The following is an 18078-nucleotide window of genomic DNA, read 5'->3' as shown; positions in this document are numbered from 1 at the left end:
TACTCCAAACGTTTACAAATGTTACGACACAAATCAAAGTGTTTCACCTTTTTAGCAATTTAAGCCAAACGTTTACAAAGGTTACTGAAAAAATCAAAACGTTTCACCTTTTTGGCGATTTAAGCCAAACATTTACAAACGATACGTAACAAATCCAAACGTTTCACCTTTTTAGCGATTTAAGCCAAATGTTTACAAACGTTACGAAACAAAACCGAACATTTAAAACCTTACAAAACAAATCCAAATGTTTCACATTTTTAGCGATTTAAGCCAAACAGTTACAAAAGTTACGAAACAAAACCAAGCGTTTCACCTTTTTAGCAATATAAGCCAAACATTACGAAATAAATCCAAGCGTTTCACCTTTATAGCAATTTAAGCAAAACGTTTACAAATGTTCCGAAACAAATTTAAGTGTTTCACCTTTTTAGTAATTTAAGTAAAACGTATACAAACGTTACGAAACAAATCCAAGTGTTCCACCTTTTTACCAATTTAAGCCAATCATTTACAAACGTTAAGAAACAAATTAAAACGTTTCACCTTTTTAGCGATTTAAGCCGAACATTTACAAAATTTACGAAACAAATACAAACATTTCACCTTTTTAGCAATTTATTCCAAACGCTTACAAACGTTACGAAACAAATCCAAACGTTTACCTATTTTAGCGATTTAAGTCAAACGTTTAAAACATTACGAAACAAATCTAACCATTTCACCTTTTTAGCGATTTATGCCAAAAGTATACAAACGTTACGAAACAAATCCAAATATTTCACCTTTTTAGTGATTGAAGCCAAACATTTACAAACGTTACGAAACAAATCCAAACGTTTCACCTTTTTAGCGATTAAAGCCAAATATTTACAAACGTTACGAAACAAATCCAAACGTTTCACCATTTTAGCGATTGAAGCCAAACGTTTACAAACGTTACGAAACAAATCCAAACATTTAACCTTTTTAGCGATTTAAGCCAAATGTTTACAAACTTTGCGAAACAAATCCAAACATTTAACCTTTTTAGCGATATAAGCCAAACGTTTACAAAGGTCATGAAACAAATCCAAATGTTTTACCTTTTCCGCAATTTAATCCAAACGTTTACAAACGTTACGAAACAAATCCAAGAGTTTCACTTTTTTTGCAATTTAAGCCAAAGTTTACAAACGTTGCGAAACAAATCCAAGCGTTTCACCTTTTTAAGCAATTTAAGCCAAACGTTTACAAACGTTACGAAAAAAATCCAAACGTTTCCCTTTTTTAGTGATTTAAGCCAAACGTTAACAAACGTTACGAAATAAAACCAAACGTTTCCCCTTTTTAGCGATTTAAGCCAAACGTTTATAAACGCTATAAAACAAATCCAAACGTTTAACCTTTGTAGAAATTTAAGCCAAACGTTTACAAACGTTACGAATTAAATCTAAGCATTGCACATTTTTAGCAATTTAAGGCAAACGTTTACAAACATTACAACACAAATCCAAGCATTAAATCTTTATCGAAATTAATGCCAAACGTTTACAAACGTTACAGAACAAATAAAAGCGTACCTTTTTAGCAATATAAGCCAAACGTTTACAAAGGTTACGAAACAAATCCAAATGTTTCACTTTAAACGATTTAAGCCAAACGTTTACAAACGATAAGAAACAAATCCAAACGTTTCACCTTTTTAGCGATTTAAGCCAAACGTTTACAAACGTTACGAAACAAATATAAATGATTCACCTTTTTAGCGATTTAAGCCAAACGTTTACAAACATTACGAAACAAATCAAAATGTTTTTCCTTAGTAGCGATTTAAGTCAAACATTTACAAACGTTACGAAACAAATTCAAAGGTTTCATGTTTTTAGCGATTTAAGCCAAACGTTTACAAACGTCACGAAACAAAACCACACGTTTCACATTTTCAGTGATTTAAGCCAAACCTTTATAAACGTCACGAAAGAAAACCAAGCAATTCACCTTTTTAGCAATTTAAACCAAACATTTACAAATGTTACGAAACAAATCGAAGTGTTTAACCTTTTTAGCAAATTAAGCCAAACGATTAAAAACGTTCCGAAACAAATCCAAGCGTTTCATCTTTTTGGTAACTTGAGCCAAACGTTTACAAATGTTGCAAAACAAATCCAAGCGTTTCACCTTTTCAGCAATATAATCCTAACGTTTACAAACGTTACGAAAGAAATCCAAACGTTTTACCTTTTTACTAATTAATACTAAAACATTTACGAACGATACGAAACAAATCCAAACGTTTCACCTTTTTAGCGATTTAAGCCAAACGTTTACAAACGTTACGAAATAAATCCAAACGTTTCTCCTTTTTAGCGATTTAAGCCAAACGTTTACAAAGGTTATGAAACAAATCCAAATGCTTCACCTTTTTAGAAATTATAAGCCAAACATTTACAAACGTTACGAAACAAATCCAAACGTTATCATCTTTTTAGCGATTGAAGCCAGACATTTACAAATGTTACGAAACAAATCCAAACGTTTAACATTTTTAGCGATTTAAGCCAAGCGTTTACAAACATTACGAAACAAATCCAAACGTTTAACCTTTTTAGCAATTTAAGCCAAACGTTTACAAACGCTATGAAAGAAATCCAAACGTTTCACCTTTTTAGCGATTTAAGCCAAACATTTACAAACGATACGAAACAAATCCAAACGTTTCAACTTTTTAGAAATTTAAGCCAAACGTTTACAAACGTTACGAAACAAATACAAACAATTCACCTTTTTAGCAATTTAAGCCAAACGTTTACAAACGTAACCAAACTAATCCAAGCGTTTCACCTTTTTAGCAATTTAAGCGAAACGTTTACAAACGTTACGAAACAAATCCAGGCACTTCACCTTTTTAGCAATTTAAGCCAAACGTTTACAAACGTTACGAAACAAATCCAAATGTTTCACCATTTTAGCGATATTAGCCAAACGTTTCACCTTTTTAGCGATTTATGCCAAACTTTTATAAATGCTACGAAACAAATTAAAACATTTCACCTTTTTAGCAATTTAAGTCAAACGTTTACAAATGTTACAAAACAAATCCTTGCGTTTCTCCTTTTTAGCAATTTACTCCAAACGTTTACAAATGTTACGACACAAATCAAAGTGTTTCACCTTTTTAGCAATTTAAGCCAAACGTTTACAAAGGTTACTGAAAAAATCAAAACGTTTCACCTTTTTGGCGATTTAAGCCAAACATTTACAAACGATACGTAACAAATCCAAACGTTTCACCTTTTTAGCGATTTAAGCCAAATGTTTACAAACGTTACGAAACAAAACCGAACATTTAAAACCTTACAAAACAAATCCAAATGTTTCACATTTTTAGCGATTTAAGCCAAACAGTTACAAAAGTTACGAAACAAAACCAAGCGTTTCACCTTTTTAGCAATATAAGCCAAACATTACGAAATAAATCCAAGCGTTTCACCTTTATAGCAATTTAAGCAAAACGTTTACAAATGTTCCGAAACAAATTTAAGTGTTTCACCTTTTTAGTAATTTAAGTAAAACGTATACAAACGTTACGAAACAAATCCAAGTGTTCCACCTTTTTACCAATTTAAGCCAATCATTTACAAACGTTAAGAAACAAATTAAAACGTTTCACCTTTTTAGCGATTTAAGCCGAACATTTACAAAATTTACGAAACAAATACAAACATTTCACCTTTTTAGCAATTTATTCCAAACGCTTACAAACGTTACGAAACAAATCCAAACGTTTACCTATTTTAGCGATTTAAGTCAAACGTTTAAAACATTACGAAACAAATCTAACCATTTCACCTTTTTAGCGATTTATGCCAAAAGTATACAAACGTTACGAAACAAATCCAAATATTTCACCTTTTTAGTGATTGAAGCCAAACATTTACAAACGTTACGAAACAAATCCAAACGTTTCACCTTTTTAGCGATTAAAGCCAAATATTTACAAACGTTACGAAACAAATCCAAACGTTTCACCATTTTAGCGATTGAAGCCAAACGTTTACAAACGTTACGAAACAAATCCAAACATTTAACCTTTTTAGCGATTTAAGCCAAATGTTTACAAACTTTGCGAAACAAATCCAAACATTTAACCTTTTTAGCGATATAAGCCAAACGTTTACAAAGGTCATGAAACAAATCCAAATGTTTTACCTTTTCCGCAATTTAATCCAAACGTTTACAAACGTTACGAAACAAATCCAAGAGTTTCACTTTTTTTGCAATTTAAGCCAAAGTTTACAAACGTTGCGAAACAAATCCAAGCGTTTCACCTTTTTAAGCAATTTAAGCCAAACGTTTACAAACGTTACGAAAAAAATCCAAACGTTTCCCTTTTTTAGTGATTTAAGCCAAACGTTAACAAACGTTACGAAATAAAACCAAACGTTTCCCCTTTTTAGCGATTTAAGCCAAACGTTTATAAACGCTATAAAACAAATCCAAACGTTTAACCTTTGTAGAAATTTAAGCCAAACGTTTACAAACGTTACGAATTAAATCTAAGCATTGCACATTTTTAGCAATTTAAGGCAAACGTTTACAAACATTACAACACAAATCCAAGCATTAAATCTTTATCGAAATTAATGCCAAACGTTTACAAACGTTACAGAACAAATAAAAGCGTACCTTTTTAGCAATATAAGCCAAACGTTTACAAAGGTTACGAAACAAATCCAAATGTTTCACTTTAAACGATTTAAGCCAAACGTTTACAAACGATAAGAAACAAATCCAAACGTTTCACCTTTTTAGCGATTTAAGCCAAACGTTTACAAACGTTACGAAACAAATATAAATGATTCACCTTTTTAGCGATTTAAGCCAAACGTTTACAAACATTACGAAACAAATCAAAATGTTTTGCCTTAGTAGCGATTTAAGTCAAACATTTACAAACGTTACGAAACAAATTCAAAGGTTTCATGTTTTTAGCGATTTAAGCCAAACGTTTACAAACGTCACGAAACAAAACCACACGTTTCACATTTTCAGTGATTTAAGCCAAACCTTTATAAACGTCACGAAAGAAAACCAAGCAATTCACCTTTTTAGCAATTTAAACCAAACATTTACAAATGTTACGAAACAAATCGAAGTGTTTAACCTTTTTAGCAAATTAAGCCAAACGATTAAAAACGTTCCGAAACAAATCCAAGCGTTTCATCTTTTTGGTAACTTGAGCCAAACGTTTACAAATGTTGCAAAACAAATCCAAGCGTTTCACCTTTTCAGCAATATAATCCTAACGTTTACAAACGTTACGAAAGAAATCCAAACGTTTTACCTTTTTACTAATTAATACTAAAACATTTACGAACGATACGAAACAAATCCAAACGTTTCACCTTTTTAGCGATTTAAGCCAAACGTTTACAAACGTTACGAAATAAATCCAAACGTTTCTCCTTTTTAGCGATTTAAGCCAAACGTTTACAAAGGTTATGAAACAAATCCAAATGCTTCACCTTTTTAGAAATTATAAGCCAAACATTTACAAACGTTACGAAACAAATCCAAACGTTATCATCTTTTTAGCGATTGAAGCCAGACATTTACAAATGTTACGAAACAAATCCAAACGTTTAACATTTTTAGCGATTTAAGCCAAGCGTTTACAAACATTACGAAACAAATCCAAACGTTTAACCTTTTTAGCAATTTAAGCCAAACGTTTACAAACGCTATGAAAGAAATCCAAACGTTTCACCTTTTTGCGATTTAAGACGAACGTTTACAAACGATATGAAACAAATCCAAACGTTTCAACTTTTTAGAAATTTAAGCCAAACGTTTACAAACGTTACGAAACAAATCCAAACGTTTCCTCTTTTTAGCGATTTAAGCCAAACGTTTACAAATGTTACGAAACAAAACCAAACGTTTAAAACATTACAAAACAAATCCAAACGTTTCACATTTTTAGCGATTTAACATAAACGTTCACAAACATTACGAAACAAAACCAATCGTTTAAAAACGTTACGAAACAAATCCGAATGTTTCCCCTTTTTAGCAATTTTAGCCAAACATTTACAAACGTTACGGAACAAATCTATAGGTATCCCTTTTTTAGCGATTTAAGCCGAACATTTACAAACATTACGAAACAAAACCAAACATTTCACCTTTTTAGCTATTTAAGCCTAACGTTTACAAACGTTATATAACAAAACCAAACGTTTCACCTGTAATAACCTAAATTTTTGAGGTATTACGTGTAGTGCCACGAGGCATAATCGTAAAGATTAAGAACGATAATATCAGATTAGGATTGGATAATAAGGACTTAGACCGAAGCGGGTCTATTGGAATTATCGTAGAATAATAATTTAAATGGAAAATTATTATGCGAAAATTGGATTTAATCAAGACAAAAAGGGAATAAAATAAAATAATTTGAAAAGCCAGAGTTAATAATATTCACGTCAAGGTCCGTGAAATATTATTAATAAATGATCGTCAAGTTTCGTAAGTATACAAAATCGTTTTAGAAGAAAGTTTGACGATTAGTTAAGAATAAGGGTTAAAGTGCAAATTAGCCACTTTAAGGACTAAAGTGGACTTTTAACCATAAACTTCCGGAGGAAGTTGTGTTTTACTCTATTTTCTCAAGATAAGAAAATAATATCGGTAAAGTTGTTATTGATAGTCATTAAAATGAAAATTGGACGAAAAAGTGAGAAAAAGTGCAAGTTAGCTCAAAATGGAAATTTGAGCGTTTTTGGCCAAAATTGCCAAAATAAATTGTTGGAGGGTGATATTATAAGGTATGATACTATTGTTATTTATTTGGGAAATAAATAATACGGAATTTATCGAGAATCGAATGATTAAAGGATTAGTGGACTAAATTGGACGAAATAAAAGTTATAAAGTGAAAGTTGAGGAGGTGACAAACTCAAGGACTAAAGGAGACTTTTGCCTCACCTATTTAAGACACTTGCATATGAGTTTAAACTCAGCAAGCATATCATTTTCAGCTCCTAAAATTCGTCCTTCACCCTTTCTCCATGGAAGAACATCAAGCAAATTTCAAATGGTCATAACTCACTCAATTTTGATCCGAATTGAGCGATTCTTGTGGCCACGGAACGAGGGAAGGATCCTCTACTGATATATAGTATCAATTTAAGGTAATAAGTTCAGTATATAATTAGGGTTTCAGAGTTTTTATTTCGGTTTTGGTTGAGGAATTGAGGTTTTATGGTGTTTGATGTTCATAGGTTATTGAAAGCTTGAAGGGACTATTTTGATGGTTGTTCATGGAGGAATTCATTCAACCAAAGGGTTATCCCATCAAGAAAAGGTATAAATTCAGAATTTTGGACTTTTGGTAAAGAATTGATTGAATTGAGTGGAGTATTGGTTAAGTTTGAAGTTGGATTTTCTGGTTTGGTGTTGAATTGATGCTGTCTACGACTAGAATTTTTCGAAATACTTAGAAATGTTTGTTTGAGCTGGAATTTTTATATGTTCTGAGTATATGAGTTAAGTTGGTGTATAAAAAAATTTCAGAATTTTTCATGTTTCTGATATTGAGATAAAAATTAAATAGCACCTAGTGCTCTGTTTGCAAATTGTGTAAGGCTGCTGCTGTAAGTTAATTATTTGAGGACCTTAAACACATTAGTTTGGCCTAATTTTTGGAATACACTTAGAAATATATACTATATAAGTGCCATAAAATTTTCAGACAAAAATATGGCTATTTGATAGGTTAATGGAATAAATCTTTGGTTGCAGTCGGTGTAGGCAGCCGTGCTATGCACAAAGATGGTTATGCGGATATGTGTATTATCATAGAAAAGTGGAAAGAAATGGTTTGAAATGAATTGAGTAAGTTGTTAAGAGATGGCTTGATCGAGGTGCCTGAATTATGTTGAGGTTATAATTCGGTATCAATAGGTTAGTCTTGTTGTGTATTAAGTTCCGAATTGAATTGACGTTTTGCATAAAACGTCTTGCAAACAGCGATATTGCAAAGGCAATATCTCGGGCTGTATGATTCCAAATTAAGTTCCGTTTGCTGGTACGGAAATTTAAGGATGTCAACTATAAATGTCTAAGTTTAATATTTTGCTGAATCGGACTCTAAACTGCTCGTTGAAGGCAGGATATTACGTCGCGCAGAGCTGTCCTGCATTTTCTGGACAGCCCAAAGTATTAACTTCGAAGTTTGTTTTCGACACCTTCGGGTGTATTTCATGGTCCGAGACCTAAACTAAAGTTTTAGGCGACGTTCTAAAATTTAAGAATGTCGATTTTATTTAGGGGTCGGACTATTTTAAGTACGCGGTTTTAATAGCTAAAGTTGGCTAGAAAACCAACTTTTTAGAAAATAGATATAGCTTGAATTTTATTAATTCTTGCTATTATTATATTTGCGTAGACCGGACGAGTGACTATCGATACGGCTCGAGGCGAACGGATTGAGATATTGTTGTGCTTATTTGAAGAATTTGGATAGCAAGTGGTGAGTACACTTTAAATTACTCGTTAATATTCATAAAGCTACGTATTTTAATACGAAAAGCTATATGAATATTTATATATTTGAGATGTTTGCTTTTAAAATGTATACGTATGTATGCTTTGAAAATGATGTTTTATCGTAATATGTTATTTTGATAACAACATAAATGTTAAGGCACCGGGGATGGGTAAAGTAAAATGACATAAATCGAACCAAATACAAATAAGAAAAATATATTACATGCCTATATGTACTATTATTCATATATTTATAAAGATACATTGTACGTTCCTACACGTACTTTTAATTATAATGAATACCCATGCGTGCGTGTGTTATAGATGTATGCTTGTAGATTGTAATGTGCATGTCATGGTCCATAAAGGATCAAGAAAACCCAACATGAATCATCGAAATGATAAATACATGAGATAAGAAAAGTGAACTCTGACATATTCAATAATAAGAACTGAGATACAAGGTGGAACTCGGTAGAATTATCCCGGGACCTGTATCTCATCCATTCTCGATGATAATCCTCGGAACTCATACGTAATAAAAAGTAAGTGCAATACATCGAGAATCAATACGAAACAAGATCGAGACACAATGTGAACAAACACTCCTATTAAATGTCAATAGAAATTATATGAACCGACAGTTAAGTTCAAAAGACCTGCAGGGTGCAGAGTCCGAATGCAGACACGAAGGTAACTCGGTTGAACTATCTCGGGACCCGTGTCTAAGGAGTAACTCGGTTGAATTATCTCGGGACTCCTATCGATCGTTTGGGATTGAGAAATGGTACAAGTAACTCGGTTGAATTATCTCGGGACTGTACCATATGGTTGAAGGTAACTCGTTTGAACTATCTTGGGACCCAACCATAAGGATCAAGTCACAAGAGACTTGCGAATGATTTAGTTCGACTTAAAATCATGATAATATAAACTTAGATTTAAGATTCGGTCGAAAACTAATGCAACAAAACGAGAAAGAAAAATATCAAATTATAATAAGAAACAAAGATGGATATACTATGAAACGTTTATGAAGAATGAAATTAAATCAAGAATATACATAGTATGATTTGAAAAGAATATTTTCTATATAAAGATGAATTTTCAGCGGTTTTAACCCTTTATGTGGTATTGCGTGTAATTTAGTGAACTCACTCAGTTTTATACTGACCCCGTTGTTCCTCCCATTTTTCAGGGATAGTATGATATGATTTGAAGAGTCAAGCTTCCGAAGTTTTAATTCTCGGAAGTCATTTGCACAAGAAGTGAAAGAAGGTTTTCATTCTAGCGGTCCGCAGTAGTCTAGATGTTTTTTTTCTATGTATTTGTCTAGCGCATTTTAACTCTGATATTTTTGTAAAATGGGGTCACATGTATTTTGATATATGAAAAATGATTTGATTTGCGAAAAATTTACACAGGATTTTAGGCTTGCTACGGGTTTTGGAGCTACCACTCCCATTCCCTAGCGCCGGTCGCGACTCATAAATTTGGGTCGTGACAAAGGTGGTATCAGAGCAATGGTTTAGATTCATAGGCCATTGCATGTATACGATTGATGTCTGTAGTTCCTAGGTATGATGTCACTAGGTTAAGCTAAGAACTACTGCGGATTATAGGAATTTCCAGTTATGTCTTTTGAACGTTATCATCTTTTTCATCGATTTTTCAATCATTTTTCAAAGACGTCCCCTTCTATATGTGCTATTAGGAGTCGAGTTAGGAATGTGTATGAGCACAATTTATGTTTTGTGTTTACTCGAGTAAGCAATACGCTTTCGAGTATCTATAGTCTGCGAAGAGTTATATACTCTCGAGACTCATATTATATAAGAACGTCGTTATGAATCGCAATGGTTTTGAATTGATTGAATGGTATATGATGGATGAAATATGTATTGCTTTGCAGCGCGATCACTCAGGAGAGTGATATGCTCACAAGTATGTAAGCCTGTGATAATTTATATTATACATGAAATGTATATATTATAATCGATTGTTATGAATAGAAATAGTTCTTATGGTTAAATGCTGCAAAGTTTGCTAAGTCTATGTTCAGCGAAATGCTCGCAAGACATAAGATAGGCGACGTAGCCAAGGAAAATCTAGGAGACGTAGATTTTATTTGAACTCGATCAATATAGATGTATATAGATTGCGAACGATAGTACGATAAATGATAAGAAAGAATAGTTATACAGAGTCTGATGTCAAAGAAACTTACGTAAAACCCGTTTTATTAGAAGAAAAGTATTTGATTTGAATGAGATGTTTTGAAAAGACATAATTGTGCCCGGACACGATTCATAACAACATCGCATTGACACGAATAGAATTGCATCACTATATCCATATTGCATTCACTAATAGGACATGCATCATATACATTGTGTATGTTTGAAAATGAAAAAGAGGAGTGTCATTGCAACTCTTGTGATGAGAGAAGTCATCACACCGGCGCACAATTATGACATGATTTGAGAAATGAAAAGTATCGTGATTTTAAACGGATGAGTTTTCCAACGTAAGTAAGCTCAGACAGAGACTCTGTATATAGAGGCATAGGACAAGACTGATCATCTTGTTAGGCCTATATGAAAATATACGTATGTAACACGACAAGTATATAGAACGACGAGTAGTGTAATGCGAATCGCAACGTATTGAGATTTGAATTGCAAATCTCTAAGGTGGTCTTGTATATTAAATACAAGAACAACGACGCTACTTTACAAACATGTAAAGTGACAGCGGACGTGTTTAAATTCAAAGCACGTTTACCTCTAGGACGAGGAAATCGAACATAGAAGTTAGTTACGTTAGGGGATATGAACCCTACGAACAAACTTACGTTGTTCAAAAAGGTCGAATAAAGAGAATTGATTCATAATAATTATGAATCAAGTAGTAATAAGATGGTTACGATGGTTAGCATAAGAAGTTACTCGATAAGTATATCGAGACACTTTCACCTAAAAACAGTATTAGATGAATGATTGTGTAAACCTAACTATAAAGTTAACAGTTGGTGAATAATCAATCAGAGTACCGCAGCGGAAGTATGGAAGGAAGTGAATGATAAAGTTTGATTAAGGATTGGTTAAGTGATATTAGAAGATTATGAAAATTCGAGGACGAATTTTTATAAGGAGGGAAGATTGTAATAACCTAAATTTTTGAGGTATTACGTGTAGTGCCACGAGGCATAATCGTAAAGATTAAGAACGATAATATCAGATTAGGATTGGATAATAAGGACTTAGACCGAAGCGGGTCTATTGGAATTATCGTAGAATAATAATTTAAATGGAAAATTATTATGCGAAAATTGGATTTAATCAAGACAAAAAGGGAATAAAATAAAATAATTTGAAAAGCCAGAGTTAATAATATTCACGTCAAGGTCCGTGAAATATTATTAATAAATGATCGTCAAGTTTCGTAAGTATACAAAATCGTTTTAGAAGAAAGTTTGACGATTAGTTAAGAATAAGGGTTAAAGTGCAAATTAGCCACTTTAAGGACTAAAGTGGACTTTTAACCACAAACTTCCGGAGGAAGTTGTGTTTTACTCTATTTTCTCAAGATAAGAAAATAATATCGGTAAAGTTGTTATTGATAGTCATTAAAATGAAAATTGGACGAAAAAGTGAGAAAAAGTGCAAGTTAGCTCAAAATGGAAATTTGAGCGTTTTTGGCCAAAATTGCCAAAATAAATTGTTGGAGGGTGATATTATAAGGTATGATACTATTGTTATTTATTTGGGAAATAAATAATACGGAATTTATCGAGAATCGAATGATTAAAGGATTAGTGGACTAAATTGGACGAAATAAAAGTTATAAAGTGAAAGTTGAGGAGGTGACAAACTCAAGGACTAAAGGAGACTTTTGCCTCACCTATTTAAGACACTTGCATATGAGTTTAAACTCAGCAAGCATATCATTTTCAGCTCCTAAAATTCGTCCTTCACCCTTTCTCCATGGAAGAACATCAAGCAAATTTCAAATGGTCATAACTCACTCAATTTTGATCCGAATTGAGCGATTCTTGTGGCCACGGAACGAGGGAAGGATCCTCTACTGATATATAGTATCAATTTAAGGTAATAAGTTCAGTATATAATTAGGGTTTCAGAGTTTTTATTTCGGTTTTGGTTGAGGAATTGAGGTTTTATGGTGTTTGATGTTCATAGGTTATTGAAAGCTTGAAGGGACTATTTTGATGGTTGTTCATGGAGGAATTCATTCAACCAAAGGGTTATCCCATCAAAAAAAGGTATAAATTCAGAATTTTGGACTTTTGGTAATGAATTGATTGAATTGAGTGGAGTATTGGTTAAGTTTGAAGTTGGATTTTCTGGTTTGGTGTTGAATTGATGCTGTCTACGACTAGAATTTTTCGAAATACTTAGAAATGTTTGTTTGAGCTGGAATTTTTATATGTTCTGAGTATATGAGTTAAGTTGGTGTATAAAAAAATTTCAGAATTTTTCATGTTTCTGATATTGAGATAAAAATTAAATAGCACCTAGTGCTCTGTTTGCAAATTGTGTAAGGCTGCTGCTGTAAGTTAATTATTTGAGGACCTTAAACACATTAGTTTGGCCTAATTTTTGGAATACACTTAGAAATATATGCTATATAAGTGCCATAAAATTTTCAGAGAAAAATATGGCTATTTGATAGGTTAATTGAATAAATCTTTGGTTGCAGTCGGTGTAGGCAGCCGTGCTATGCACAAAGATGGTTATGCGGATATGTGTATTATCATAGAAAAGTGGAAAGAAATGGTTTGAAATGAATTGAGTAGGTTGTTAAGAGATGGCTTGATCTAGGTGCCTGAATTATGTTGAGGTTATAATTCGGTATCAATAGGTTAGTCTTGTTGTGTATTAAGTTCCGAATTGAATTGACGTTTTGCATAAAACGTCTTGCAAACAGCGATATTGCAAAGGCAATATCTCGGGCTGTATGATTCCAAATTAAGTTCCGTTTGCTGGTACGGAAATTTAAGGATGTCAACTATAAATGTCTAAGTTTAATATTTTGCTGAATCGGACTCTAAACTGCTCGTTTAAGGCAGGATATTACGTCGCGCAGAGCTGTCCTGCATTTTCTGGACAGCCCAAAGTATTAACTTCGAAGTTTGTTTTCGACACCTTCGGGTGTATTTCATGGTCCGAGACCTAAACTAAAGTTTTAGGCGACGTTCTAAACTTTAAGAATGTCGATTTTATTTAGGGATCGGACTATTTTAAGTACGCGGTTTTAATAGCTAAAGTTGGCTAGAAAACCAACTTTTTAGAAAATAGATATAGCTTGAATTTTATTAATTCTTGCTATTATTATATTTGCGTAGACCGGACGAGTGACTATCGATACGGCTCGAGGCGAACGGATTGAGATATTGTTGTGCTTATTTGAAGAATTTGGATAGCAAGTGGTGAGTACACTTTAAATTACTCGTTAATATTCATAAAGCTACGTATTTTAATACGAAAAGCTATATGAATATTTATATATTTGAGATGTTTGCTTTTAAAATGTATACGTATGTATGCTTTGAAAATGATGTTTTATCGTAATATGTTATTTTGATAACAACATAAATGTTAAGGCACCGGGGATGGGTAAAGTAAAATGACATAAATCGAACCAAATACAAATAAGAAAAATATATTACATGCCTATATGTACTATTATTCATATATTTATAAAGATACATTGTACGTTCCTACACGTACTTTTAATTATAATGAATACCCATGCGTGCGTGTGTTATAGATGTATGCTTGTAGATTGTAATGTGCATGTCATGGTCCATAAAGGATCAAGAAAACCCAACATAAATCATCGAAATGATAAATACATGAGATAAGAAAAGTGAACTCTGACATATTCAATAATAAGAACTGAGATACAAGGTGGAACTCGGTAGAATTATCCCGGGACTTGTATCTCATCCATTCTCGATGATAATCCTCGGAACTCATACGTAATAAAAAGTAAGTGCAATACATCGAGAATCAATACGAAACAAGATCGAGACACAATGTGAACAAACACTCCTATTAAATGTCAATAGAAATTATATGAACCGACAGTTAAGTTCAAAAGACCTGCAGGGTGCAGAGTCCGAATGCAGACACAAAGGTAACTCGGTTGAACTATCTCGGGACCCGTGTCTAAGGAGTAACTCGGTTGAATTATCTCGGGACTCCTATCGATCGTTTGGGATTGAGAAATGGTACAAGTAACTCGGTTGAATTATCTCGGGACTGTACCATATGGTTGAAGGTAACTCGTTTGAACTATCTCGGGACCCAACCATAAGGATCAAGTCACAAGAGACTTGCCAATGATTTAGTTCGACTTAAAATCATGATAATATAAACTTAGATTTAAGATTCGGTCGAAAACTAATGCAACAAAACGAGAAAGAAAAATATCAAATTATAATAAGAAACAAAGATGGATATACTATGAAACGTTTATGAAGAATGAAATTAAATCAAGAATATACATAGTATGATTTGAAAAGAATATTTTCTATATAAAGATGAATTTTCAGCGGTTTTAACCCTTTATGTGGTATTGCGTGTAATTTAGTGAACTCACTCAGTTTTATACTGACCCCGTTGTTCCTCCCATTTTTCAGGGATAGTATGATATGATTTGAAGAGTCAAGCTTCCGAAGTTTTAATTCTCGGAAGTCATTTGCACAAGAAGTGAAAGAAGGTTTTCATTCTAGCGGTCCGCAGTAGTCTAGATGTTTTTTTTCTATGTATTTGTCTAGCGCATTTTAACTCTGATATTTTTGTAAAATGGGGTCACATATATTTTGATATATGAAAAATGATTTGATTTGCGAAAAATTTACACAGGATTTTAGGCTTGCTACGGGTTTTGGAGCTACCACTCCCATTCCCTAGCGCCGGTCGCGACTCATAAATTTGGGTCGTGACATCACCTTTTTAGAAATTCAAGCCAAACGTTTACAAACGTTACGAATTAAATCCAAACGTTTTTTCTTTTTAGCAATATATGCCAAAAGTTTACAAAAGTTACGAAACAAATCAAAGTGTTTCACCTTTTTAGCAATATAAACCAAACGTTTACAAAGGTTACCAAACAAATCAAAATATTTCACTTTTTAACGATTTAAGCCAAACTTTCACAAACGATACGAAACAAATCGAAACGTTTCACCTGTTTAGCGATTTAAGCCAAAGTTTACAAAGGTTAAGAAACAAATCCAAATGTTTTACCTTTTTAGAAATTTAAGCCAAACGTTTACAAACGTTACGAAACAAATCCAAACGTTTCGCCCTTTTAGCGATTTATACTAAAACGTTTACAAATGATATGAAACAAATCCAAACGTTTCACCTTTTTAGCGATTTAAGCCAAACATTTACAAGCGTTACGAAACAAAACCAAACATTTCTCATTTTTAGAAATTTAAGCCTAACGTTTACAAACGTTATGAAACAAAACCAAAGATTTCCCCTTTTTTAAAAATTTAAGCCAAACATTTACAAACGTTACGAAACAAATCCAAGCATTTCACAATTTTAGCAATTTAAGCCAAACGTTTACAAATGTTACGAAACAAATCCAAGCGTTTCACCTTGTAAGTAATTTAAGCCAAACATTTACAAACGTTACGAAATAAATCCAAGCGTTTTACCTTTTTAGCAATTTAAGCAAAACGTTTAATAACGTTCCGAAACAAATCCAAGCGTTTCACCTTTATAGTAATTTAAGCCAAACGTTTACAAAGGTTGCAAAACAAATCCAAGCGTTTCACCTTTTCAGCAATATAAGCTAAACATTTACAAATGCTACGAAAAAAATCCAAACGTTTCCGCTTTTTAGCGATTTAAGCCAAACGTTTACAAATGTTACGAAACAAAACCAAACGTTTAAAACGTTACAAAACAAATTCAAATGTTTCACATTTTTAGCGATTTAACCCAAACGTTTACAAACATTACGAAACAAAACCAATCGTTTACAAACGTTACGAAAAAAATCCGAATGTTTCCCCTTTTTAGCAATTTTAGCCAAACATTTACAAACGTTACAGAACAAATCCAAAGGCATCCCCTTTTTAGCGATTTAAGCCGAACGTCTACAAACGTTGCGAAACAAAACCAATCATTTACAAACGTTACGAAACAAAACCAAACATTTCATCTTTTTAGCTATTTAAACCTAAAGTTTACAAACGTTACGAAACAAAACCAAATGTTTCACCTTTTAAGCTATTTAAGCAGAACGTTTACAGAGATTACAAAACAAATCCAAACGTTTCACCTTTTTATCGATTTAAGCCAAATGTTTACAAACTCTACAAAACAAATCCAAGTGTTTCACCTTTTTAGCAATTTAGGCCAAACGTTACAAAACGAATCCAAAAGTTTCACCTTTTTAGTTATTGAAGCCAAACGTTAACGAACGTTACAAAACAAATCCAAACGTTTCGAAACAAATCCAAACGTTTAAAACGTTATAAAAAAATCCAAACGTTTCACATTTTTAGCAATTTAAGCCAAACGTTTACAAACATTACGAAACAAATCCAAGCGTTTCACCTTTTTAGCTATTAAGCCAAACGTTTACAAAGGTTACGAAACAAATACAAGCCAAACGTTTAAAAACATTACGAAAACGTTACACTTTTTTAGCGATTTTAGTAAAACGTGTATAAACGCCACGGAACAATAACAAAAGTTTCACATTTCTAACGATTTAAGCGTTTCACCTTTTTAGCGATATAAGCGAAACGTTTCACCTTTTTAGCGATATAAGCGATTACGAAACAAAACCAAACGTTTCACCTTTTTAGCGATATAAGCGAAACGTTTACAAACTTTCAAAACAAATCCAGACGTTTCACCTTTTTAGCGACTTAAGCCAAACGTTTACAAACGTTACGAAACAAATCCAAACGTTTCACCTTTTTAGCAATTTAAGCCAAACCTTTACAAACATTACGAAACAAATACCAATGTTTCACCTTTTTAGTGATTGAAGCCAAACGTTTACAAACATTACGAAACAAATCCAAACGTTTCACCTATTTAGGGATTTCAGCCAAACGTTTACAAACGTTACAAAACAAATCCAAGCGTTTCACTTTTTTAGTAATTTAAGCCAAACGCTTACAGACGTTACGAAAAGAAACCAAACGTTTCACATTTTTAGCGATTTAAGCCAAATGTTTAGAAACGTAACGAAACAAAACCAAACATTTCACATTTTCAGCGATTTAAGCCAAACCTTTACAAATGTTACGGATCAAAACCAAGCAATTCACCTTTTTAGCAATTTAAGCCAAACATTTACAAACATTACGAAACAAATCCAAGCGTTTTACCTTTTTAGCAATTTAAGCCAAACGTTTAAAAACGTTCCGAAATAAATCCAAGAGTTTCACCTTTTTAGTAATTTAAGCCAAACATTTACAAACGTTATGAAACGAATCCAAGAGTTTCACTTTTTTAGCAATTTAAGCCAAACGCTTACAGACGTTAC

At 32.7% G+C, this 18078-nt stretch overlaps 2 long non-coding RNA genes across 2 annotated transcripts; both read left to right on the top strand.

Moving 5' to 3' along the window:
* The first annotated feature begins 6643 nt into the window (after positions 1–6643).
* On the top strand, positions 6644–9955 carry LOC126671384 (uncharacterized). The gene is made up of 3 exons (XR_008790273.1): positions 6644–7175; positions 7266–7348; positions 9731–9955. It is a non-coding gene; the product is annotated as an uncharacterized LOC126671384 (long non-coding RNA).
* Positions 9956–11540: 1585 nt separating this feature from the next.
* LOC130015217 (uncharacterized) lies at positions 11541–15469 on the top strand. The gene is made up of 4 exons (XR_008790284.1): positions 11541–12641; positions 12732–12814; positions 13898–13981; positions 15197–15469. It is a non-coding gene; the product is annotated as an uncharacterized LOC130015217 (long non-coding RNA).
* Positions 15470–18078: the final 2609 nt, after the last annotated feature.

Source organism: Mercurialis annua, linkage group LG3 (assembly GCF_937616625.2).
Source record: "Mercurialis annua linkage group LG3, ddMerAnnu1.2, whole genome shotgun sequence".
Classification (NCBI taxonomy): domain Eukaryota; kingdom Viridiplantae; phylum Streptophyta; class Magnoliopsida; order Malpighiales; family Euphorbiaceae; genus Mercurialis; species Mercurialis annua.
Note: the sequence above shows the minus strand (reverse complement) of the source record. Positions and strands in the feature narration are given on the sequence as shown.